The sequence below is a fragment of the Eucyclogobius newberryi genome, unplaced genomic scaffold, assembly GCF_026437365.1.
Source record: "Eucyclogobius newberryi isolate DKJ021-1_F unplaced genomic scaffold, fEucNew1.0.hap1 SCAF_50, whole genome shotgun sequence".
NCBI classification, from domain to species: Eukaryota; Metazoa; Chordata; class Actinopteri; order Gobiiformes; family Gobiidae; genus Eucyclogobius; species Eucyclogobius newberryi.
Window position 1 is genome coordinate 560001 of NW_027316168.1, and position 17500 is coordinate 577500.

The 17500-nt window shown below is 45.7% G+C and overlaps 65 non-coding genes across 65 annotated transcripts in view; all 65 read right to left on the reverse strand.

The window, feature by feature from the left end:
• Positions 1 to 75: 75 nt before the first annotated feature.
• On the reverse strand, positions 76 to 194 carry LOC140381929 (5S ribosomal RNA). The gene has a single exon (XR_011931400.1). It is a non-coding gene; the product is annotated as a 5S ribosomal RNA (ribosomal RNA).
• A 156-nt stretch (positions 195 to 350) lies between these two features.
• LOC140381932 (5S ribosomal RNA) lies at positions 351 to 469 on the reverse strand. The gene has a single exon (XR_011931402.1). It is a non-coding gene; the product is annotated as a 5S ribosomal RNA (ribosomal RNA).
• Positions 470 to 620: 151 nt separating this feature from the next.
• Positions 621 to 739, reverse strand: LOC140381933 (5S ribosomal RNA). Its single transcript, XR_011931403.1, has one exon. It is a non-coding gene; the product is annotated as a 5S ribosomal RNA (ribosomal RNA).
• A 151-nt stretch (positions 740 to 890) lies between these two features.
• Positions 891 to 1009, reverse strand: LOC140381934 (5S ribosomal RNA). Its single transcript, XR_011931404.1, has one exon. It is a non-coding gene; the product is annotated as a 5S ribosomal RNA (ribosomal RNA).
• A 151-nt stretch (positions 1010 to 1160) lies between these two features.
• Positions 1161 to 1279, reverse strand: LOC140382406 (5S ribosomal RNA). Its single transcript, XR_011931830.1, has one exon. It is a non-coding gene; the product is annotated as a 5S ribosomal RNA (ribosomal RNA).
• A 151-nt stretch (positions 1280 to 1430) lies between these two features.
• LOC140381935 (5S ribosomal RNA) lies at positions 1431 to 1549 on the reverse strand. The gene has a single exon (XR_011931405.1). It is a non-coding gene; the product is annotated as a 5S ribosomal RNA (ribosomal RNA).
• Positions 1550 to 1700: 151 nt separating this feature from the next.
• On the reverse strand, positions 1701 to 1819 carry LOC140381936 (5S ribosomal RNA). Its single transcript, XR_011931406.1, has one exon. It is a non-coding gene; the product is annotated as a 5S ribosomal RNA (ribosomal RNA).
• Positions 1820 to 1970: 151 nt separating this feature from the next.
• Positions 1971 to 2089, reverse strand: LOC140381937 (5S ribosomal RNA). The gene has a single exon (XR_011931407.1). It is a non-coding gene; the product is annotated as a 5S ribosomal RNA (ribosomal RNA).
• A 151-nt stretch (positions 2090 to 2240) lies between these two features.
• Positions 2241 to 2359, reverse strand: LOC140382407 (5S ribosomal RNA). Its single transcript, XR_011931831.1, has one exon. It is a non-coding gene; the product is annotated as a 5S ribosomal RNA (ribosomal RNA).
• Positions 2360 to 2510: 151 nt separating this feature from the next.
• Positions 2511 to 2629, reverse strand: LOC140382409 (5S ribosomal RNA). Its single transcript, XR_011931832.1, has one exon. It is a non-coding gene; the product is annotated as a 5S ribosomal RNA (ribosomal RNA).
• Positions 2630 to 2784: 155 nt separating this feature from the next.
• Positions 2785 to 2903, reverse strand: LOC140381938 (5S ribosomal RNA). The gene has a single exon (XR_011931408.1). It is a non-coding gene; the product is annotated as a 5S ribosomal RNA (ribosomal RNA).
• A 151-nt stretch (positions 2904 to 3054) lies between these two features.
• Positions 3055 to 3173, reverse strand: LOC140381939 (5S ribosomal RNA). The gene has a single exon (XR_011931409.1). It is a non-coding gene; the product is annotated as a 5S ribosomal RNA (ribosomal RNA).
• Positions 3174 to 3324: 151 nt separating this feature from the next.
• LOC140381940 (5S ribosomal RNA) lies at positions 3325 to 3443 on the reverse strand. The gene has a single exon (XR_011931410.1). It is a non-coding gene; the product is annotated as a 5S ribosomal RNA (ribosomal RNA).
• A 151-nt stretch (positions 3444 to 3594) lies between these two features.
• LOC140381941 (5S ribosomal RNA) lies at positions 3595 to 3713 on the reverse strand. The gene has a single exon (XR_011931411.1). It is a non-coding gene; the product is annotated as a 5S ribosomal RNA (ribosomal RNA).
• A 151-nt stretch (positions 3714 to 3864) lies between these two features.
• On the reverse strand, positions 3865 to 3983 carry LOC140381944 (5S ribosomal RNA). The gene has a single exon (XR_011931413.1). It is a non-coding gene; the product is annotated as a 5S ribosomal RNA (ribosomal RNA).
• A 151-nt stretch (positions 3984 to 4134) lies between these two features.
• Positions 4135 to 4253, reverse strand: LOC140381945 (5S ribosomal RNA). Its single transcript, XR_011931414.1, has one exon. It is a non-coding gene; the product is annotated as a 5S ribosomal RNA (ribosomal RNA).
• A 151-nt stretch (positions 4254 to 4404) lies between these two features.
• Positions 4405 to 4523, reverse strand: LOC140381946 (5S ribosomal RNA). Its single transcript, XR_011931415.1, has one exon. It is a non-coding gene; the product is annotated as a 5S ribosomal RNA (ribosomal RNA).
• A 151-nt stretch (positions 4524 to 4674) lies between these two features.
• Positions 4675 to 4793, reverse strand: LOC140381947 (5S ribosomal RNA). The gene has a single exon (XR_011931416.1). It is a non-coding gene; the product is annotated as a 5S ribosomal RNA (ribosomal RNA).
• A 151-nt stretch (positions 4794 to 4944) lies between these two features.
• On the reverse strand, positions 4945 to 5063 carry LOC140381948 (5S ribosomal RNA). Its single transcript, XR_011931417.1, has one exon. It is a non-coding gene; the product is annotated as a 5S ribosomal RNA (ribosomal RNA).
• A 151-nt stretch (positions 5064 to 5214) lies between these two features.
• LOC140382410 (5S ribosomal RNA) lies at positions 5215 to 5333 on the reverse strand. The gene has a single exon (XR_011931833.1). It is a non-coding gene; the product is annotated as a 5S ribosomal RNA (ribosomal RNA).
• A 151-nt stretch (positions 5334 to 5484) lies between these two features.
• Positions 5485 to 5603, reverse strand: LOC140382412 (5S ribosomal RNA). The gene has a single exon (XR_011931835.1). It is a non-coding gene; the product is annotated as a 5S ribosomal RNA (ribosomal RNA).
• Positions 5604 to 5754: 151 nt separating this feature from the next.
• On the reverse strand, positions 5755 to 5873 carry LOC140381949 (5S ribosomal RNA). Its single transcript, XR_011931418.1, has one exon. It is a non-coding gene; the product is annotated as a 5S ribosomal RNA (ribosomal RNA).
• A 149-nt stretch (positions 5874 to 6022) lies between these two features.
• LOC140382413 (5S ribosomal RNA) lies at positions 6023 to 6141 on the reverse strand. Its single transcript, XR_011931836.1, has one exon. It is a non-coding gene; the product is annotated as a 5S ribosomal RNA (ribosomal RNA).
• Positions 6142 to 6291: 150 nt separating this feature from the next.
• On the reverse strand, positions 6292 to 6410 carry LOC140382414 (5S ribosomal RNA). Its single transcript, XR_011931837.1, has one exon. It is a non-coding gene; the product is annotated as a 5S ribosomal RNA (ribosomal RNA).
• A 151-nt stretch (positions 6411 to 6561) lies between these two features.
• On the reverse strand, positions 6562 to 6680 carry LOC140382415 (5S ribosomal RNA). The gene has a single exon (XR_011931838.1). It is a non-coding gene; the product is annotated as a 5S ribosomal RNA (ribosomal RNA).
• A 151-nt stretch (positions 6681 to 6831) lies between these two features.
• LOC140381950 (5S ribosomal RNA) lies at positions 6832 to 6950 on the reverse strand. Its single transcript, XR_011931419.1, has one exon. It is a non-coding gene; the product is annotated as a 5S ribosomal RNA (ribosomal RNA).
• Positions 6951 to 7099: 149 nt separating this feature from the next.
• On the reverse strand, positions 7100 to 7218 carry LOC140381951 (5S ribosomal RNA). The gene has a single exon (XR_011931420.1). It is a non-coding gene; the product is annotated as a 5S ribosomal RNA (ribosomal RNA).
• Positions 7219 to 7369: 151 nt separating this feature from the next.
• On the reverse strand, positions 7370 to 7488 carry LOC140382416 (5S ribosomal RNA). Its single transcript, XR_011931839.1, has one exon. It is a non-coding gene; the product is annotated as a 5S ribosomal RNA (ribosomal RNA).
• Positions 7489 to 7638: 150 nt separating this feature from the next.
• On the reverse strand, positions 7639 to 7757 carry LOC140382417 (5S ribosomal RNA). Its single transcript, XR_011931840.1, has one exon. It is a non-coding gene; the product is annotated as a 5S ribosomal RNA (ribosomal RNA).
• Positions 7758 to 7906: 149 nt separating this feature from the next.
• Positions 7907 to 8025, reverse strand: LOC140381952 (5S ribosomal RNA). Its single transcript, XR_011931421.1, has one exon. It is a non-coding gene; the product is annotated as a 5S ribosomal RNA (ribosomal RNA).
• A 158-nt stretch (positions 8026 to 8183) lies between these two features.
• LOC140381954 (5S ribosomal RNA) lies at positions 8184 to 8302 on the reverse strand. Its single transcript, XR_011931422.1, has one exon. It is a non-coding gene; the product is annotated as a 5S ribosomal RNA (ribosomal RNA).
• A 149-nt stretch (positions 8303 to 8451) lies between these two features.
• Positions 8452 to 8570, reverse strand: LOC140381956 (5S ribosomal RNA). Its single transcript, XR_011931424.1, has one exon. It is a non-coding gene; the product is annotated as a 5S ribosomal RNA (ribosomal RNA).
• Positions 8571 to 8739: 169 nt separating this feature from the next.
• Positions 8740 to 8858, reverse strand: LOC140381957 (5S ribosomal RNA). Its single transcript, XR_011931425.1, has one exon. It is a non-coding gene; the product is annotated as a 5S ribosomal RNA (ribosomal RNA).
• Positions 8859 to 9006: 148 nt separating this feature from the next.
• Positions 9007 to 9125, reverse strand: LOC140381958 (5S ribosomal RNA). Its single transcript, XR_011931426.1, has one exon. It is a non-coding gene; the product is annotated as a 5S ribosomal RNA (ribosomal RNA).
• A 149-nt stretch (positions 9126 to 9274) lies between these two features.
• On the reverse strand, positions 9275 to 9393 carry LOC140381959 (5S ribosomal RNA). The gene has a single exon (XR_011931427.1). It is a non-coding gene; the product is annotated as a 5S ribosomal RNA (ribosomal RNA).
• A 149-nt stretch (positions 9394 to 9542) lies between these two features.
• On the reverse strand, positions 9543 to 9661 carry LOC140381960 (5S ribosomal RNA). Its single transcript, XR_011931428.1, has one exon. It is a non-coding gene; the product is annotated as a 5S ribosomal RNA (ribosomal RNA).
• A 149-nt stretch (positions 9662 to 9810) lies between these two features.
• LOC140381961 (5S ribosomal RNA) lies at positions 9811 to 9929 on the reverse strand. Its single transcript, XR_011931429.1, has one exon. It is a non-coding gene; the product is annotated as a 5S ribosomal RNA (ribosomal RNA).
• A 168-nt stretch (positions 9930 to 10097) lies between these two features.
• On the reverse strand, positions 10098 to 10216 carry LOC140381962 (5S ribosomal RNA). Its single transcript, XR_011931430.1, has one exon. It is a non-coding gene; the product is annotated as a 5S ribosomal RNA (ribosomal RNA).
• A 149-nt stretch (positions 10217 to 10365) lies between these two features.
• On the reverse strand, positions 10366 to 10484 carry LOC140381963 (5S ribosomal RNA). The gene has a single exon (XR_011931431.1). It is a non-coding gene; the product is annotated as a 5S ribosomal RNA (ribosomal RNA).
• A 149-nt stretch (positions 10485 to 10633) lies between these two features.
• On the reverse strand, positions 10634 to 10752 carry LOC140381965 (5S ribosomal RNA). The gene has a single exon (XR_011931432.1). It is a non-coding gene; the product is annotated as a 5S ribosomal RNA (ribosomal RNA).
• Positions 10753 to 10911: 159 nt separating this feature from the next.
• LOC140381966 (5S ribosomal RNA) lies at positions 10912 to 11030 on the reverse strand. Its single transcript, XR_011931433.1, has one exon. It is a non-coding gene; the product is annotated as a 5S ribosomal RNA (ribosomal RNA).
• A 168-nt stretch (positions 11031 to 11198) lies between these two features.
• Positions 11199 to 11317, reverse strand: LOC140381968 (5S ribosomal RNA). Its single transcript, XR_011931435.1, has one exon. It is a non-coding gene; the product is annotated as a 5S ribosomal RNA (ribosomal RNA).
• A 149-nt stretch (positions 11318 to 11466) lies between these two features.
• On the reverse strand, positions 11467 to 11585 carry LOC140381969 (5S ribosomal RNA). The gene has a single exon (XR_011931436.1). It is a non-coding gene; the product is annotated as a 5S ribosomal RNA (ribosomal RNA).
• A 159-nt stretch (positions 11586 to 11744) lies between these two features.
• On the reverse strand, positions 11745 to 11863 carry LOC140381970 (5S ribosomal RNA). Its single transcript, XR_011931437.1, has one exon. It is a non-coding gene; the product is annotated as a 5S ribosomal RNA (ribosomal RNA).
• A 149-nt stretch (positions 11864 to 12012) lies between these two features.
• On the reverse strand, positions 12013 to 12131 carry LOC140381971 (5S ribosomal RNA). Its single transcript, XR_011931438.1, has one exon. It is a non-coding gene; the product is annotated as a 5S ribosomal RNA (ribosomal RNA).
• A 149-nt stretch (positions 12132 to 12280) lies between these two features.
• On the reverse strand, positions 12281 to 12399 carry LOC140381972 (5S ribosomal RNA). Its single transcript, XR_011931439.1, has one exon. It is a non-coding gene; the product is annotated as a 5S ribosomal RNA (ribosomal RNA).
• Positions 12400 to 12548: 149 nt separating this feature from the next.
• On the reverse strand, positions 12549 to 12667 carry LOC140381973 (5S ribosomal RNA). The gene has a single exon (XR_011931440.1). It is a non-coding gene; the product is annotated as a 5S ribosomal RNA (ribosomal RNA).
• Positions 12668 to 12826: 159 nt separating this feature from the next.
• LOC140381974 (5S ribosomal RNA) lies at positions 12827 to 12945 on the reverse strand. The gene has a single exon (XR_011931441.1). It is a non-coding gene; the product is annotated as a 5S ribosomal RNA (ribosomal RNA).
• Positions 12946 to 13114: 169 nt separating this feature from the next.
• Positions 13115 to 13233, reverse strand: LOC140381976 (5S ribosomal RNA). Its single transcript, XR_011931442.1, has one exon. It is a non-coding gene; the product is annotated as a 5S ribosomal RNA (ribosomal RNA).
• A 150-nt stretch (positions 13234 to 13383) lies between these two features.
• On the reverse strand, positions 13384 to 13502 carry LOC140381977 (5S ribosomal RNA). The gene has a single exon (XR_011931443.1). It is a non-coding gene; the product is annotated as a 5S ribosomal RNA (ribosomal RNA).
• Positions 13503 to 13661: 159 nt separating this feature from the next.
• On the reverse strand, positions 13662 to 13780 carry LOC140381978 (5S ribosomal RNA). The gene has a single exon (XR_011931444.1). It is a non-coding gene; the product is annotated as a 5S ribosomal RNA (ribosomal RNA).
• Positions 13781 to 13939: 159 nt separating this feature from the next.
• On the reverse strand, positions 13940 to 14058 carry LOC140381980 (5S ribosomal RNA). The gene has a single exon (XR_011931446.1). It is a non-coding gene; the product is annotated as a 5S ribosomal RNA (ribosomal RNA).
• Positions 14059 to 14227: 169 nt separating this feature from the next.
• LOC140381981 (5S ribosomal RNA) lies at positions 14228 to 14346 on the reverse strand. Its single transcript, XR_011931447.1, has one exon. It is a non-coding gene; the product is annotated as a 5S ribosomal RNA (ribosomal RNA).
• Positions 14347 to 14495: 149 nt separating this feature from the next.
• Positions 14496 to 14614, reverse strand: LOC140381982 (5S ribosomal RNA). Its single transcript, XR_011931448.1, has one exon. It is a non-coding gene; the product is annotated as a 5S ribosomal RNA (ribosomal RNA).
• Positions 14615 to 14783: 169 nt separating this feature from the next.
• On the reverse strand, positions 14784 to 14902 carry LOC140381983 (5S ribosomal RNA). The gene has a single exon (XR_011931449.1). It is a non-coding gene; the product is annotated as a 5S ribosomal RNA (ribosomal RNA).
• A 149-nt stretch (positions 14903 to 15051) lies between these two features.
• On the reverse strand, positions 15052 to 15170 carry LOC140381984 (5S ribosomal RNA). The gene has a single exon (XR_011931450.1). It is a non-coding gene; the product is annotated as a 5S ribosomal RNA (ribosomal RNA).
• Positions 15171 to 15319: 149 nt separating this feature from the next.
• On the reverse strand, positions 15320 to 15438 carry LOC140381987 (5S ribosomal RNA). Its single transcript, XR_011931452.1, has one exon. It is a non-coding gene; the product is annotated as a 5S ribosomal RNA (ribosomal RNA).
• Positions 15439 to 15587: 149 nt separating this feature from the next.
• On the reverse strand, positions 15588 to 15706 carry LOC140381988 (5S ribosomal RNA). The gene has a single exon (XR_011931453.1). It is a non-coding gene; the product is annotated as a 5S ribosomal RNA (ribosomal RNA).
• Positions 15707 to 15855: 149 nt separating this feature from the next.
• On the reverse strand, positions 15856 to 15974 carry LOC140381989 (5S ribosomal RNA). Its single transcript, XR_011931454.1, has one exon. It is a non-coding gene; the product is annotated as a 5S ribosomal RNA (ribosomal RNA).
• A 149-nt stretch (positions 15975 to 16123) lies between these two features.
• Positions 16124 to 16242, reverse strand: LOC140381990 (5S ribosomal RNA). The gene has a single exon (XR_011931455.1). It is a non-coding gene; the product is annotated as a 5S ribosomal RNA (ribosomal RNA).
• A 149-nt stretch (positions 16243 to 16391) lies between these two features.
• On the reverse strand, positions 16392 to 16510 carry LOC140381991 (5S ribosomal RNA). The gene has a single exon (XR_011931456.1). It is a non-coding gene; the product is annotated as a 5S ribosomal RNA (ribosomal RNA).
• Positions 16511 to 16659: 149 nt separating this feature from the next.
• On the reverse strand, positions 16660 to 16778 carry LOC140381993 (5S ribosomal RNA). The gene has a single exon (XR_011931458.1). It is a non-coding gene; the product is annotated as a 5S ribosomal RNA (ribosomal RNA).
• A 149-nt stretch (positions 16779 to 16927) lies between these two features.
• On the reverse strand, positions 16928 to 17046 carry LOC140381994 (5S ribosomal RNA). Its single transcript, XR_011931459.1, has one exon. It is a non-coding gene; the product is annotated as a 5S ribosomal RNA (ribosomal RNA).
• Positions 17047 to 17215: 169 nt separating this feature from the next.
• Positions 17216 to 17334, reverse strand: LOC140381995 (5S ribosomal RNA). Its single transcript, XR_011931460.1, has one exon. It is a non-coding gene; the product is annotated as a 5S ribosomal RNA (ribosomal RNA).
• A 149-nt stretch (positions 17335 to 17483) lies between these two features.
• The window catches only part of LOC140381996 (5S ribosomal RNA), a 119-nt gene continuing 102 nt past the window's right edge, over positions 17484 to 17500 (reverse strand). Inside the window, exon 1 of the ribosomal RNA XR_011931461.1 lies at positions 17484 to 17500. This exon is cut by the window's right edge and continues 102 nt beyond it. This is a non-coding gene — a ribosomal RNA (5S ribosomal RNA).

The following is a 17500-nucleotide window of genomic DNA, read 5'->3' on the forward strand; positions in this document are numbered from 1 at the left end:
TCGGTCAAAATTGGGATATCTCAATGAAAAACTTCTTTTTTTTTTTTTTTTTTGACAGGTGAAAAAGTGTGAAAATGCTCACAGCACCTGGTATTCCCAGGCGGTCTCCCATCCAAGTACTAACCAGGCCCAACCCTGCTTGGCTTCCGAGATCAGACGAGATCGGGCTGGTCCAGGGTGGTATGGCCGTGAGCGAAATGTTCCAGGTCAAAACGGCCTTTTTTATATCAAACACTGTCTTTTCGTGAAGAGTACCTTCACGCCACTTGCTCGGTCAAAATTGGGATATCTCAATGAAAAACTTCTTTTTTTTTTTTTTTTTTTTTTTGACAGGTGAAAAAGTGTGAAAATGCTCACAGCACCTGGTATTCCCAGGCGGTCTCCCATCCAAGTACTAACCAGGCCCAACCCTGCTTGGCTTCCGAGATCAGACGAGATCGGGCTGGTCCAGGGTGGTATGGCCGTGAGCGAAATGTTCCAGGTCAAAACGGCCTTTTTTATATCAAACACTGTCTTTTCGTGAAGAGTACCTTCACGCCACTTGCTCGGTCAAAATTGGGATATCTCAATGAAAAACTTCTTTTTTTTTTTTTTTTTTGACAGGTGAAAAAGTGTGAAAATGCTCACAGCACCTGGTATTCCCAGGCGGTCTCCCATCCAAGTACTAACCAGGCCCAACCCTGCTTGGCTTCCGAGATCAGACGAGATCGGGCTGGTCCAGGGTGGTATGGCCGTGAGCGAAATGTTCCAGGTCAAAACGGCCTTTTTTATATCAAACACTGTCTTTTCGTGAAGAGGACCTTCACGCCACTTGCTCGGTCAAAATTGGGATATCTCAATGAAAAACTTCTTTTTTTTTTTTTTTTTTGACAGGTGAAAAAGTGTGAAAATGCTCACAGCACCTGGTATTCCCAGGCGGTCTCCCATCCAAGTACTAACCAGGCCCAACCCTGCTTGGCTTCCGAGATCAGACGAGATCGGGCTGGTCCAGGGTGGTATGGCCGTGAGCGAAATGTTCCAGGTCAAAACGGCCTTTTTTATATCAAACACTGTCTTTTCGTGAAGAGTACCTTCACGCCACTTGCTCGGTCAAAATTGGGATATCTCAATGAAAAACTTCTTTTTTTTTTTTTTTTTTGACAGGTGAAAAAGTGTGAAAATGCTCACAGCACCTGGTATTCCCAGGCGGTCTCCCATCCAAGTACTAACCAGGCCCAACCCTGCTTGGCTTCCGAGATCAGACGAGATCGGGCTGGTCCAGGCTGGTATGGCCGTGAGCGAAATGTTCCAGGTCAAAACGGCCTTTTTTATATCAAACACTGTCTTTTCGTGAAGAGTACCTTCACGCCACTTGCTCGGTCAAAATTGGGATATCTCAATGAAAAACTTCTTTTTTTTTTTTTTTTTTGACAGGTGAAAAAGTGTGAAAATGCTCACAGCACCTGGTATTCCCAGGCGGTCTCCCATCCAAGTACTAACCAGGCCCAACCCTGCTTGGCTTCCGAGATCAGACGAGATCGGGCTGGTCCAGGGTGGTATGGCCGTGAGCGAAATGTTCCAGGTCAAAACGGCCTTTTTTATATCAAACACTGTCTTTTCGTGAAGAGTACCTTCACGCCACTTGCTCGGTCAAAATTGGGATATCTCAATGAAAAACTTCTTTTTTTTTTTTTTTTTTGACAGGTGAAAAAGTGTGAAAATGCTCACAGCACCTGGTATTCCCAGGCGGTCTCCCATCCAAGTACTAACCAGGCCCAACCCTGCTTGGCTTCCGAGATCAGACGAGATCGGGCTGGTCCAGGGTGGTATGGCCGTGAGCGAAATGTTCCAGGTCAAAACGGCCTTTTTTATATCAAACACTGTCTTTTCGTGAAGAGGACCTTCACGCCACTTGCTCGGTCAAAATTGGGATATCTCAATGAAAAACTTCTTTTTTTTTTTTTTTTTTGACAGGTGAAAAAGTGTGAAAATGCTCACAGCACCTGGTATTCCCAGGCGGTCTCCCATCCAAGTACTAACCAGGCCCAACCCTGCTTGGCTTCCGAGATCAGACGAGATCGGGCTGGTCCAGGGTGGTATGGCCGTGAGCGAAATGTTCCAGGTCAAAACGGCCTTTTTTATATCAAACACTGTCTTTTCGTGAAGAGTACCTTCACGCCACTTGCTCGGTCAAAATTGGGATATCTCAATGAAAAACTTCTTTTTTTTTTTTTTTTTTGACAGGTGAAAAAGTGTGAAAATGCTCACAGCACCTGGTATTCCCAGGCGGTCTCCCATCCAAGTACTAACCAGGCCCAACCCTGCTTGGCTTCCGAGATCAGACGAGATCGGGCTGGTCCAGGCTGGTATGGCCGTGAGCGAAATGTTCCAGGTCAAAACGGCCTTTTTTATATCAAACACTGTCTTTTCGTGAAGAGTACCTTCACGCCACTTGCTCGGTCAAAATTGGGATATCTCAATGAAAAACTTCTTTTTTTTTTTTTTTTTTGACAGGTGAAAAAGTGTGAAAATGCTCACAGCACCTGGTATTCCCAGGCGGTCTCCCATCCAAGTACTAACCAGGCCCAACCCTGCTTGGCTTCCGAGATCAGACGAGATCGGGCTGGTCCAGGCTGGTATGGCCGTGAGCGAAATGTTCCAGGTCAAAACGGCCTTTTTTATATCAAACACTGTCTTTTCGTGAAGAGTACCTTCACGCCACTTGCTCGGTCAAAATTGGGATATCTCAATGAAAAACTTCTTTTTTTTTTTTTTTTTTTTTTGACAGGTGAAAAAGTGTGAAAATGCTCACAGCACCTGGTATTCCCAGGCGGTCTCCCATCCAAGTACTAACCAGGCCCAACCCTGCTTGGCTTCCGAGATCAGACGAGATCGGGCTGGTCCAGGGTGGTATGGCCGTGAGCGAAATGTTCCAGGTCAAAACGGCCTTTTTTATATCAAACACTGTCTTTTCGTGAAGAGTACCTTCACGCCACTTGCTCGGTCAAAATTGGGATATCTCAATGAAAAACTTCTTTTTTTTTTTTTTTTTTGACAGGTGAAAAAGTGTGAAAATGCTCACAGCACCTGGTATTCCCAGGCGGTCTCCCATCCAAGTACTAACCAGGCCCAACCCTGCTTGGCTTCCGAGATCAGACGAGATCGGGCTGGTCCAGGGTGGTATGGCCGTGAGCGAAATGTTCCAGGTCAAAACGGCCTTTTTTATATCAAACACTGTCTTTTCGTGAAGAGTACCTTCACGCCACTTGCTCGGTCAAAATTGGGATATCTCAATGAAAAACTTCTTTTTTTTTTTTTTTTTTGACAGGTGAAAAAGTGTGAAAATGCTCACAGCACCTGGTATTCCCAGGCGGTCTCCCATCCAAGTACTAACCAGGCCCAACCCTGCTTGGCTTCCGAGATCAGACGAGATCGGGCTGGTCCAGGGTGGTATGGCCGTGAGCGAAATGTTCCAGGTCAAAACGGCCTTTTTTATATCAAACACTGTCTTTTCGTGAAGAGTACCTTCACGCCACTTGCTCGGTCAAAATTGGGATATCTCAATGAAAAACTTCTTTTTTTTTTTTTTTTTTGACAGGTGAAAAAGTGTGAAAATGCTCACAGCACCTGGTATTCCCAGGCGGTCTCCCATCCAAGTACTAACCAGGCCCAACCCTGCTTGGCTTCCGAGATCAGACGAGATCGGGCTGGTCCAGGGTGGTATGGCCGTGAGCGAAATGTTCCAGGTCAAAACGGCCTTTTTTATATCAAACACTGTCTTTTCGTGAAGAGGACCTTCACGCCACTTGCTCGGTCAAAATTGGGATATCTCAATGAAAAACTTCTTTTTTTTTTTTTTTTTTGACAGGTGAAAAAGTGTGAAAATGCTCACAGCACCTGGTATTCCCAGGCGGTCTCCCATCCAAGTACTAACCAGGCCCAACCCTGCTTGGCTTCCGAGATCAGACGAGATCGGGCTGGTCCAGGGTGGTATGGCCGTGAGCGAAATGTTCCAGGTCAAAACGGCCTTTTTTATATCAAACACTGTCTTTTCGTGAAGAGTACCTTCACGCCACTTGCTCGGTCAAAATTGGGATATCTCAATGAAAAACTTCTTTTTTTTTTTTTTTTTTGACAGGTGAAAAAGTGTGAAAATGCTCACAGCACCTGGTATTCCCAGGCGGTCTCCCATCCAAGTACTAACCAGGCCCAACCCTGCTTGGCTTCCGAGATCAGACGAGATCGGGCTGGTCCAGGGTGGTATGGCCGTGAGCGAAATGTTCCAGGTCAAAACGGCCTTTTTTATATCAAACACTGTCTTTTCGTGAAGAGTACCTTCACGCCACTTGCTCGGTCAAAATTGGGATATCTCAATGAAAAACTTCTTTTTTTTTTTTTTTTTTGACAGGTGAAAAAGTGTGAAAATGCTCACAGCACCTGGTATTCCCAGGCGGTCTCCCATCCAAGTACTAACCAGGCCCAACCCTGCTTGGCTTCCGAGATCAGACGAGATCGGGCTGGTCCAGGGTGGTATGGCCGTGAGCGAAATGTTCCAGGTCAAAACGGCCTTTTTTATATCAAACACTGTCTTTTCGTGAAGAGGACCTTCACGCCACTTGCTCGGTCAAAATTGGGATATCTCAATGAAAAACTTCTTTTTTTTTTTTTTTTTTGACAGGTGAAAAAGTGTGAAAATGCTCACAGCACCTGGTATTCCCAGGCGGTCTCCCATCCAAGTACTAACCAGGCCCAACCCTGCTTGGCTTCCGAGATCAGACGAGATCGGGCTGGTCCAGGGTGGTATGGCCGTGAGCGAAATGTTCCAGGTCAAAACGGCCTTTTTTATATCAAACACTGTCTTTTCGTGAAGAGTACCTTCACGCCACTTGCTCGGTCAAAATTGGGATATCTCAATGAAAAACTTCTTTTTTTTTTTTTTTTTTGACAGGTGAAAAAGTGTGAAAATGCTCACAGCACCTGGTATTCCCAGGCGGTCTCCCATCCAAGTACTAACCAGGCCCAACCCTGCTTGGCTTCCGAGATCAGACGAGATCGGGCTGGTCCAGGGTGGTATGGCCGTGAGCGAAATGTTCCAGGTCAAAACGGCCTTTTTTATATCAAACACTGTCTTTTCGTGAAGAGTACCTTCACGCCACTTGCTCGGTCAAAATTGGGATATCTCAATGAAAAACTTCTTTTTTTTTTTTTTTTTTGACAGGTGAAAAAGTGTGAAAATGCTCACAGCACCTGGTATTCCCAGGCGGTCTCCCATCCAAGTACTAACCAGGCCCAACCCTGCTTGGCTTCCGAGATCAGACGAGATCGGGCTGGTCCAGGCTGGTATGGCCGTGAGCGAAATGTTCCAGGTCAAAACGGCCTTTTTTATATCAAACACTGTCTTTTCGTGAAGAGTACCTTCACGCCACTTGCTCGGTCAAAATTGGGATATCTCAATGAAAAACTTCTTTTTTTTTTTTTTTTTTGACAGGTGAAAAAGTGTGAAAATGCTCACAGCACCTGGTATTCCCAGGCGGTCTCCCATCCAAGTACTAACCAGGCCCAACCCTGCTTGGCTTCCGAGATCAGACGAGATCGGGCTGGTCCAGGCTGGTATGGCCGTGAGCGAAATGTTCCAGGTCAAAACGGCCTTTTTTATATCAAACACTGTCTTTTCGTGAAGAGTACCTTCACGCCACTTGCTCGGTCAAAATTGGGATATCTCAATGAAAAACTTCTTTTTTTTTTTTTTTTTTGACAGGTGAAAAAGTGTGAAAATGCTCACAGCACCTGGTATTCCCAGGCGGTCTCCCATCCAAGTACTAACCAGGCCCAACCCTGCTTGGCTTCCGAGATCAGACGAGATCGGGCTGGTCCAGGGTGGTATGGCCGTGAGCGAAATGTTCCAGGTCAAAACGGCCTTTTTTATATCAAACACTGTCTTTTCGTGAAGAGTACCTTCACGCCACTTGCTCGGTCAAAATTGGGATATCTCAATGAAAAACTTCTTTTTTTTTTTTTTTTGACAGGTGAAAAAGTGTGAAAATGCTCACAGCACCTGGTATTCCCAGGCGGTCTCCCATCCAAGTACTAACCAGGCCCAACCCTGCTTGGCTTCCGAGATCAGACGAGATCGGGCTGGTCCAGGCTGGTATGGCCGTGAGCGAAATGTTCCAGGTCAAAACGGCCTTTTTTATATCAAACACTGTCTTTTCGTGAAGAGGACCTTCACGCCACTTGCTCGGTCAAAATTGGGATATCTCAATGAAAAACTTCTTTTTTTTTTTTTTTTTGACAGGTGAAAAAGTGTGAAAATGCTCACAGCACCTGGTATTCCCAGGCGGTCTCCCATCCAAGTACTAACCAGGCCCAACCCTGCTTGGCTTCCGAGATCAGACGAGATCGGGCTGGTCCAGGCTGGTATGGCCGTGAGCGAAATGTTCCAGGTCAAAACGGCCTTTTTTATATCAAACACTGTCTTTTCGTGAAGAGGACCTTCACGCCACTTGCTCGGTCAAAATTGGGATATCTCAATGAAAAACTTCTTTTTTTTTTTTTTTTTTGACAGGTGAAAAAGTGTGAAAATGCTCACAGCACCTGGTATTCCCAGGCGGTCTCCCATCCAAGTACTAACCAGGCCCAACCCTGCTTGGCTTCCGAGATCAGACGAGATCGGGCTGGTCCAGGCTGGTATGGCCGTGAGCGAAATGTTCCAGGTCAAAACGGCCTTTTTTATATCAAACACTGTCTTTTCGTGAAGAGTACCTTCACGCCACTTGCTCGGTCAAAATTGGGATATCTCAATGAAAAACTTCTTTTTTTTTTTTTTTTTTGACAGGTGAAAAAGTGTGAAAATGCTCACAGCACCTGGTATTCCCAGGCGGTCTCCCATCCAAGTACTAACCAGGCCCAACCCTGCTTGGCTTCCGAGATCAGACGAGATCGGGCTGGTCCAGGGTGGTATGGCCGTGAGCGAAATGTTCCAGGTCAAAACGGCCTTTTTTATATCAAACACTGTCTTTTCGTGAAGAGTACCTTCACGCCACTTGCTCGGTCAAAATTGGGATATCTCAATGAAAAACTTCTTTTTTTTTTTTTTTTGACAGGTGAAAAAGTGTGAAAATGCTCACAGCACCTGGTATTCCCAGGCGGTCTCCCATCCAAGTACTAACCAGGCCCAACCCTGCTTGGCTTCCGAGATCAGACGAGATCGGGCTGGTCCAGGGTGGTATGGCCGTGAGCGAAATGTTCCAGGTCAAAACGGCCTTTTTTATATCAAACACTGTCTTTTCGTGAAGAGTACCTTCACGCCACTTGCTCGGTCAAAATTGGGATATCTCAATGAAAAACTTCTTTTTTTTTTTTTTTTTTGACAGGTGAAAAAGTGTGAAAATGCTCACAGCACCTGGTATTCCCAGGCGGTCTCCCATCCAAGTACTAACCAGGCCCAACCCTGCTTGGCTTCCGAGATCAGACGAGATCGGGCTGGTCCAGGCTGGTATGGCCGTGAGCGAAATGTTCCAGGTCAAAACGGCCTTTTTTATATCAAACACTGTCTTTTCGTGAAGAGTACCTTCACGCCACTTGCTCGGTCAAAATTGGGATATCTCAATGAAAAACTTCTTTTTTTTTTTTTTTTTGACAGGTGAAAAAGTGTGAAAATGCTCACAGCACCTGGTATTCCCAGGCGGTCTCCCATCCAAGTACTAACCAGGCCCAACCCTGCTTGGCTTCCGAGATCAGACGAGATCGGGCTGGTCCAGGCTGGTATGGCCGTGAGCGAAATGTTCCAGGTCAAAACGGCCTTTTTTATATCAAACACTGTCTTTTCGTGAAGAGTACCTTCACGCCACTTGCTCGGTCAAAATTGGGATATCTCAATGAAAAACTTCTTTTTTTTTTTTTTTTGACAGGTGAAAAAGTGTGAAAATGCTCACAGCACCTGGTATTCCCAGGCGGTCTCCCATCCAAGTACTAACCAGGCCCAACCCTGCTTGGCTTCCGAGATCAGACGAGATCGGGCTGGTCCAGGGTGGTATGGCCGTGAGCGAAATGTTCCAGGTCAAAACGGCCTTTTTTATATCAAACACTGTCTTTTCGTGAAGAGTACCTTCACGCCACTTGCTCGGTCAAAATTGGGATATCTCAATGAAAAACTTCTTTTTTTTTTTTTTTTTTTTTTTTTGACAGGTGAAAAAGTGTGAAAATGCTCACAGCACCTGGTATTCCCAGGCGGTCTCCCATCCAAGTACTAACCAGGCCCAACCCTGCTTGGCTTCCGAGATCAGACGAGATCGGGCTGGTCCAGGGTGGTATGGCCGTGAGCGAAATGTTCCAGGTCAAAACGGCCTTTTTTATATCAAACACTGTCTTTTCGTGAAGAGTACCTTCACGCCACTTGCTCGGTCAAAATTGGGATATCTCAATGAAAAACTTCTTTTTTTTTTTTTTTTGACAGGTGAAAAAGTGTGAAAATGCTCACAGCACCTGGTATTCCCAGGCGGTCTCCCATCCAAGTACTAACCAGGCCCAACCCTGCTTGGCTTCCGAGATCAGACGAGATCGGGCTGGTCCAGGGTGGTATGGCCGTGAGCGAAATGTTCCAGGTCAAAACTCGTATAAATTGCTTTTTTTGCATCAAACACTGTCTTTTCGTGAAGAGTACCTTCACGCCACTTGCTCGGTCAAAATTGGGATATCTCAATGAAAAACTTCTTTTTTTTTTTTTTTTTTTTTTTTTTGACAGGTGAAAAAGTGTGAAAATGCTCACAGCACCTGGTATTCCCAGGCGGTCTCCCATCCAAGTACTAACCAGGCCCAACCCTGCTTGGCTTCCGAGATCAGACGAGATCGGGCTGGTCCAGGGTGGTATGGCCGTGAGCGAAATGTTCCAGGTCAAAACGGCCTTTTTTATATCAAACACTGTCTTTTCGTGAAGAGTACCTTCACGCCACTTGCTCGGTCAAAATTGGGATATCTCAATGAAAAACTTCTTTTTTTTTTTTTTTGACAGGTGAAAAAGTGTGAAAATGCTCACAGCACCTGGTATTCCCAGGCGGTCTCCCATCCAAGTACTAACCAGGCCCAACCCTGCTTGGCTTCCGAGATCAGACGAGATCGGGCTGGTCCAGGGTGGTATGGCCGTGAGCGAAATGTTCCAGGTCAAAACGGCCTTTTTTATATCAAACACTGTCTTTTCGTGAAGAGTACCTTCACGCCACTTGCTCGGTCAAAATTGGGATATCTCAATGAAAAACTTCTTTTTTTTTTTTTTTTGACAGGTGAAAAAGTGTGAAAATGCTCACAGCACCTGGTATTCCCAGGCGGTCTCCCATCCAAGTACTAACCAGGCCCAACCCTGCTTGGCTTCCGAGATCAGACGAGATCGGGCTGGTCCAGGGTGGTATGGCCGTGAGCGAAATGTTCCAGGTCAAAACGGCCTTTTTTATATCAAACACTGTCTTTTCGTGAAGAGTACCTTCACGCCACTTGCTCGGTCAAAATTGGGATATCTCAATGAAAAACTTCTTTTTTTTTTTTTTTTGACAGGTGAAAAAGTGTGAAAATGCTCACAGCACCTGGTATTCCCAGGCGGTCTCCCATCCAAGTACTAACCAGGCCCAACCCTGCTTGGCTTCCGAGATCAGACGAGATCGGGCTGGTCCAGGGTGGTATGGCCGTGAGCGAAATGTTCCAGGTCAAAACGGCCTTTTTTATATCAAACACTGTCTTTTCGTGAAGAGTACCTTCACGCCACTTGCTCGGTCAAAATTGGGATATCTCAATGAAAAACTTCTTTTTTTTTTTTTTTTGACAGGTGAAAAAGTGTGAAAATGCTCACAGCACCTGGTATTCCCAGGCGGTCTCCCATCCAAGTACTAACCAGGCCCAACCCTGCTTGGCTTCCGAGATCAGACGAGATCGGGCTGGTCCAGGGTGGTATGGCCGTGAGCGAAATGTTCCAGGTCAAAACTCGTATAAATTGCTTTTTTTGCATCAAACACTGTCTTTTCGTGAAGAGTACCTTCACGCCACTTGCTCGGTCAAAATTGGGATATCTCAATGAAAAACTTCTTTTTTTTTTTTTTTTTTTTTTTTTGACAGGTGAAAAAGTGTGAAAATGCTCACAGCACCTGGTATTCCCAGGCGGTCTCCCATCCAAGTACTAACCAGGCCCAACCCTGCTTGGCTTCCGAGATCAGACGAGATCGGGCTGGTCCAGGGTGGTATGGCCGTGAGCGAAATGTTCCAGGTCAAAACGGCCTTTTTTATATCAAACACTGTCTTTTCGTGAAGAGTACCTTCACGCCACTTGCTCGGTCAAAATTGGGATATCTCAATGAAAAACTTCTTTTTTTTTTTTTTTTGACAGGTGAAAAAGTGTGAAAATGCTCACAGCACCTGGTATTCCCAGGCGGTCTCCCATCCAAGTACTAACCAGGCCCAACCCTGCTTGGCTTCCGAGATCAGACGAGATCGGGCTGGTCCAGGGTGGTATGGCCGTGAGCGAAATGTTCCAGGTCAAAACGGCCTTTTTTATATCAAACACTGTCTTTTCGTGAAGAGTACCTTCACGCCACTTGCTCGGTCAAAATTGGGATATCTCAATGAAAAACTTCTTTTTTTTTTTTTTTTGACAGGTGAAAAAGTGTGAAAATGCTCACAGCACCTGGTATTCCCAGGCGGTCTCCCATCCAAGTACTAACCAGGCCCAACCCTGCTTGGCTTCCGAGATCAGACGAGATCGGGCTGGTCCAGGGTGGTATGGCCGTGAGCGAAATGTTCCAGGTCAAAACGGCCTTTTTTATATCAAACACTGTCTTTTCGTGAAGAGTACCTTCACGCCACTTGCTCGGTCAAAATTGGGATATCTCAATGAAAAACTTCTTTTTTTTTTTTTTTTTTTTTTTTTTGACAGGTGAAAAAGTGTGAAAATGCTCACAGCACCTGGTATTCCCAGGCGGTCTCCCATCCAAGTACTAACCAGGCCCAACCCTGCTTGGCTTCCGAGATCAGACGAGATCGGGCTGGTCCAGGGTGGTATGGCCGTGAGCGAAATGTTCCAGGTCAAAACTCGTATAAATTGCTTTTTTTGCATCAAACACTGTCTTTTCGTGAAGAGTACCTTCACGCCACTTGCTCGGTCAAAATTGGGATATCTCAATGAAAAACTTCTTTTTTTTTTTTTTTTTTTTTTTTTGACAGGTGAAAAAGTGTGAAAATGCTCACAGCACCTGGTATTCCCAGGCGGTCTCCCATCCAAGTACTAACCAGGCCCAACCCTGCTTGGCTTCCGAGATCAGACGAGATCGGGCTGGTCCAGGGTGGTATGGCCGTGAGCGAAATGTTCCAGGTCAAAACGGCCTTTTTTATATCAAACACTGTCTTTTCGTGAAGAGTACCTTCACGCCACTTGCTCGGTCAAAATTGGGATATCTCAATGAAAAACTTCTTTTTTTTTTTTTTTTGACAGGTGAAAAAGTGTGAAAATGCTCACAGCACCTGGTATTCCCAGGCGGTCTCCCATCCAAGTACTAACCAGGCCCAACCCTGCTTGGCTTCCGAGATCAGACGAGATCGGGCTGGTCCAGGGTGGTATGGCCGTGAGCGAAATGTTCCAGGTCAAAACTCGTATAAATTGCTTTTTTTGCATCAAACACTGTCTTTTCGTGAAGAGTACCTTCACGCCACTTGCTCGGTCAAAATTGGGATATCTCAATGAAAAACTTCTTTTTTTTTTTTTTTTGACAGGTGAAAAAGTGTGAAAATGCTCACAGCACCTGGTATTCCCAGGCGGTCTCCCATCCAAGTACTAACCAGGCCCAACCCTGCTTGGCTTCCGAGATCAGACGAGATCGGGCTGGTCCAGGGTGGTATGGCCGTGAGCGAAATGTTCCAGGTCAAAACGGCCTTTTTTATATCAAACACTGTCTTTTCGTGAAGAGTACCTTCACGCCACTTGCTCGGTCAAAATTGGGATATCTCAATGAAAAACTTCTTTTTTTTTTTTTTTTGACAGGTGAAAAAGTGTGAAAATGCTCACAGCACCTGGTATTCCCAGGCGGTCTCCCATCCAAGTACTAACCAGGCCCAACCCTGCTTGGCTTCCGAGATCAGACGAGATCGGGCTGGTCCAGGGTGGTATGGCCGTGAGCGAAATGTTCCAGGTCAAAACGGCCTTTTTTATATCAAACACTGTCTTTTCGTGAAGAGTACCTTCACGCCACTTGCTCGGTCAAAATTGGGATATCTCAATGAAAAACTTCTTTTTTTTTTTTTTTTGACAGGTGAAAAAGTGTGAAAATGCTCACAGCACCTGGTATTCCCAGGCGGTCTCCCATCCAAGTACTAACCAGGCCCAACCCTGCTTGGCTTCCGAGATCAGACGAGATCGGGCTGGTCCAGGGTGGTATGGCCGTGAGCGAAATGTTCCAGGTCAAAACGGCCTTTTTTATATCAAACACTGTCTTTTCGTGAAGAGTACCTTCACGCCACTTGCTCGGTCAAAATTGGGATATCTCAATGAAAAACTTCTTTTTTTTTTTTTTTTGACAGGTGAAAAAGTGTGAAAATGCTCACAGCACCTGGTATTCCCAGGCGGTCTCCCATCCAAGTACTAACCAGGCCCAACCCTGCTTGGCTTCCGAGATCAGACGAGATCGGGCTGGTCCAGGGTGGTATGGCCGTGAGCGAAATGTTCCAGGTCAAAACGGCCTTTTTTATATCAAACACTGTCTTTTCGTGAAGAGTACCTTCACGCCACTTGCTCGGTCAAAATTGGGATATCTCAATGAAAAACTTCTTTTTTTTTTTTTTTTTTTTTTTTTTGACAGGTGAAAAAGTGTGAAAATGCTCACAGCACCTGGTATTCCCAGGCGGTCTCCCATCCAAGTACTAACCAGGCCCAACCCTGCTTGGCTTCCGAGATCAGACGAGATCGGGCTGGTCCAGGGTGGTATGGCCGTGAGCGAAATGTTCCAGGTCAAAACTCGTATAAATTGCTTTTTTTGCATCAAACACTGTCTTTTCGTGAAGAGTACCTTCACGCCACTTGCTCGGTCAAAATTGGGATATCTCAATGAAAAACTTCTTTTTTTTTTTTTTTTTTTTTTTTTTGACAGGTGAAAAAGTGTGAAAATGCTCACAGCACCTGGTATTCCCAGGCGGTCTCCCATCCAAGTACTAACCAGGCCCAACCCTGCTTGGCTTCCGAGATCAGACGAGATCGGGCTGGTCCAGGGTGGTATGGCCGTGAGCGAAATGTTCCAGGTCAAAACGGCCTTTTTTATATCAAACACTGTCTTTTCGTGAAGAGTACCTTCACGCCACTTGCTCGGTCAAAATTGGGATATCTCAATGAAAAACTTCTTTTTTTTTTTTTTTTTGACAGGTGAAAAAGTGTGAAAATGCTCACAGCACCTGGTATTCCCAGGCGGTCTCCCATCCAAGTACTAACCAGGCCCAACCCTGCTTGGCTTCCGAGATCAGACGAGATCGGGCTGGTCCAGGGTGGTATGGCCGTGAGCGAAATGTTCCAGGTCAAAACGGCCTTTTTTATATCAAACACTGTCTTTTCGTGAAGAGTACCTTCACGCCACTTGCTCGGTCAAAATTGGGATATCTCAATGAAAAACTTCTTTTTTTTTTTTTTTTTTTTTTTTTTGACAGGTGAAAAAGTGTGAAAATGCTCACAGCACCTGGTATTCCCAGGCGGTCTCCCATCCAAGTACTAACCAGGCCCAACCCTGCTTGGCTTCCGAGATCAGACGAGATCGGGCTGGTCCAGGGTGGTATGGCCGTGAGCGAAATGTTCCAGGTCAAAACGGCCTTTTTTATATCAAACACTGTCTTTTCGTGAAGAGTACCTTCACGCCACTTGCTCGGTCAAAATTGGGATATCTCAATGAAAAACTTCTTTTTTTTTTTTTTTTTTTTTTTTTTGACAGGTGAAAAAGTGTGAAAATGCTCACAGCACCTGGTATTCCCAGGCGGTCTCCCATCCAAGTACTAACCAGGCCCAACCCTGCTTGGCTTCCGAGATCAGACGAGATCGGGCTGGTCCAGGGTGGTATGGCCGTGAGCGAAATGTTCCAGGTCAAAACTCGTATAAATTGCTTTTTTTGCATCAAACACTGTCTTTTCGTGAAGAGTACCTTCACGCCACTTGCTCGGTCAAAATTGGGATATCTCAATGAAAAACTTCTTTTTTTTTTTTTTTTTTTTTTTTTTGACAGGTGAAAAAGTGTGAAAATGCTCACAGCACCTGGTATTCCCAGGCGGTCTCCCATCCAAGTACTAACCAGGCCCAACCCTGCTTGGCTTCCGAGATCAGACGAGATCGGGCTGGTCCAGGGTGGTATGGCCGTGAGCGAAATGTTCCAGGTCAAAACGGCCTTTTTTATATCAAACACTGTCTTTTCGTGAAGAGTACCTTCACGCCACTTGCTCGGTCAAAATTGGGATATCTCAATGAAAAACTTCTTTTTTGTTTTTTTTTGACAGGTGAAAAAGTGTGAAAATGCTCACAGCACCTGGTATTCCCAGGCGGTCTCCCATCCAAGTACTAACCAGGCCCAACCCTGCTTGGCTTCCGAGATCAGACGAGATCGGGCTGGTCCAGGGTGGTATGGCCGTGAGCGAAATGTTCCAGGTCAAAACTCGTATAAATTGCTTTTTTTGCATCAAACACTGTCTTTTCGTGAAGAGTACCTTCACGCCACTTGCTCGGTCAAAATTGGGATATCTCAATGAAAAACTTCTTTTTTTTTTTTTTTTTTTTTTTTTTGACAGGTGAAAAAGTGTGAAAATGCTCACAGCACCTGGTATTCCCAGGCGGTCTCCCATCCAAGTACTAACCAGGCCCAACCCTGCTTGGCTTCCGAGATCAGACGAGATCGGGCTGGTCCAGGGTGGTATGGCCGTGAGCGAAATGTTCCAGGTCAAAACGGCCTTTTTTATATCAAACACTGTCTTTTCGTGAAGAGTACCTTCACGCCACTTGCTCGGTCAAAATTGGGATATCTCAATGAAAAACTTCTTTTTTTTTTTTTTTTGACAGGTGAAAAAGTGTGAAAATGCTCACAGCACCTGGTATTCCCAGGCGGTCTCCCATCCAAGTACTAACCAGGCCCAACCCTGCTTGGCTTCCGAGATCAGACGAGATCGGGCTGGTCCAGGGTGGTATGGCCGTGAGCGAAATGTTCCAGGTCAAAACGGCCTTTTTTATATCAAACACTGTCTTTTCGTGAAGAGTACCTTCACGCCACTTGCTCGGTCAAAATTGGGATATCTCAATGAAAAACTTCTTTTTTTTTTTTTTTTGACAGGTGAAAAAGTGTGAAAATGCTCACAGCACCTGGTATTCCCAGGCGGTCTCCCATCCAAGTACTAACCAGGCCCAACCCTGCTTGGCTTCCGAGATCAGACGAGATCGGGCTGGTCCAGGGTGGTATGGCCGTGAGCGAAATGTTCCAGGTCAAAACGGCCTTTTTTATATCAAACACTGTCTTTTCGTGAAGAGTACCTTCACGCCACTTGCTCGGTCAAAATTGGGATATCTCAATGAAAAACTTCTTTTTTTTTTTTTTTTGACAGGTGAAAAAGTGTGAAAATGCTCACAGCACCTGGTATTCCCAGGCGGTCTCCCATCCAAGTACTAACCAGGCCCAACCCTGCTTGGCTTCCGAGATCAGACGAGATCGGGCTGGTCCAGGGTGGTATGGCCGTGAGCGAAATGTTCCAGGTCAAAACGGCCTTTTTTATATCAAACACTGTCTTTTCGTGAAGAGTACCTTCACGCCACTTGCTCGGTCAAAATTGGGATATCTCAATGAAAAACTTCTTTTTTTTTTTTTTTTGACAGGTGAAAAAGTGTGAAAATGCTCACAGCACCTGGTATTCCCAGGCGGTCTCCCATCCAAGTACTAACCAGGCCCAACCCTGCTTGGCTTCCGAGATCAGACGAGATCGGGCTGGTCCAGGGTGGTATGGCCGTGAGCGAAATGTTCCAGGTCAAAACGGCCTTTTTTATATCAAACACTGTCTTTTCGTGAAGAGTACCTTCACGCCACTTGCTCGGTCAAAATTGGGATATCTCAATGAAAAACTTCTTTTTTTTTTTTTTTTGACAGGTGAAAAAGTGTGAAAATGCTCACAGCACCTGGTATTCCCAGGCGGTCTCCCATCCAAGTACTAACCAGGCCCAACCCTGCTTGGCTTCCGAGATCAGACGAGATCGGGCTGGTCCAGGGTGGTATGGCCGTGAGCGAAATGTTCCAGGTCAAAACGGCCTTTTTTATATCAAACACTGTCTTTTCGTGAAGAGTACCTTCACGCCACTTGCTCGGTCAAAATTGGGATATCTCAATGAAAAACTTCTTTTTTTTTTTTTTTTGACAGGTGAAAAAGTGTGAAAATGCTCACAGCACCTGGTATTCCCAGGCGGTCTCCCATCCAAGTACTAACCAGGCCCAACCCTGCTTGGCTTCCGAGATCAGACGAGATCGGGCTGGTCCAGGGTGGTATGGCCGTGAGCGAAATGTTCCAGGTCAAAACGGCCTTTTTTATATCAAACACTGTCTTTTCGTGAAGAGTACCTTCACGCCACTTGCTCGGTCAAAATTGGGATATCTCAATGAAAAACTTCTTTTTTTTTTTTTTTTGACAGGTGAAAAAGTGTGAAAATGCTCACAGCACCTGGTATTCCCAGGCGGTCTCCCATCCAAGTACTAACCAGGCCCAACCCTGCTTGGCTTCCGAGATCAGACGAGATCGGGCTGGTCCAGGGTGGTATGGCCGTGAGCGAAATGTTCCAGGTCAAAACGGCCTTTTTTATATCAAACACTGTCTTTTCGTGAAGAGTACCTTCACGCCACTTGCTCGGTCAAAATTGGGATATCTCAATGAAAAACTTCTTTTTTGTTTTTTTTTGACAGGTGAAAAAGTGTGAAAATGCTCACAGCACCTGGTATTCCCAGGCGGTCTCCCATCCAAGTACTAACCAGGCCCAACCCTGCTTGGCTTCCGAGATCAGACGAGATCGGGCTGGTCCAGGGTGGTATGGCCGTGAGCGAAATGTTCCAGGTCAAAACTCGTATAAATTGCTTTTTTTGCATCAAACACTGTCTTTTCGTGAAGAGTACCTTCACGCCACTTGCTCGGTCAAAATTGGGATATCTCAATGAAAAACTTCTTTTTTTTTTTTTTTTTTTTTTTTTTGACAGGTGAAAAAGTGTGAAAATGCTCACAGCACCTGGTATTCCCAGGCGGTCTCCCATCCAAGTACTAACCAGGCCCAACCCTGCTTGGCTTCCGAGATCAGACGAGATCGGGCTGGTCCAGGGTGGTATGGCCGTGAGCGAAATGTTCCAGGTCAAAACGGCCTTTTTTATATCAAACACTGTCTTTTCGTGAAGAGTACCTTCACGCCACTTGCTCGGTCAAAATTGGGATATCTCAATGAAAAACTTCTTTTTTTTTTTTTTTTGACAGGTGAAAAAGTGTGAAAATGCTCACAGCACCTGGT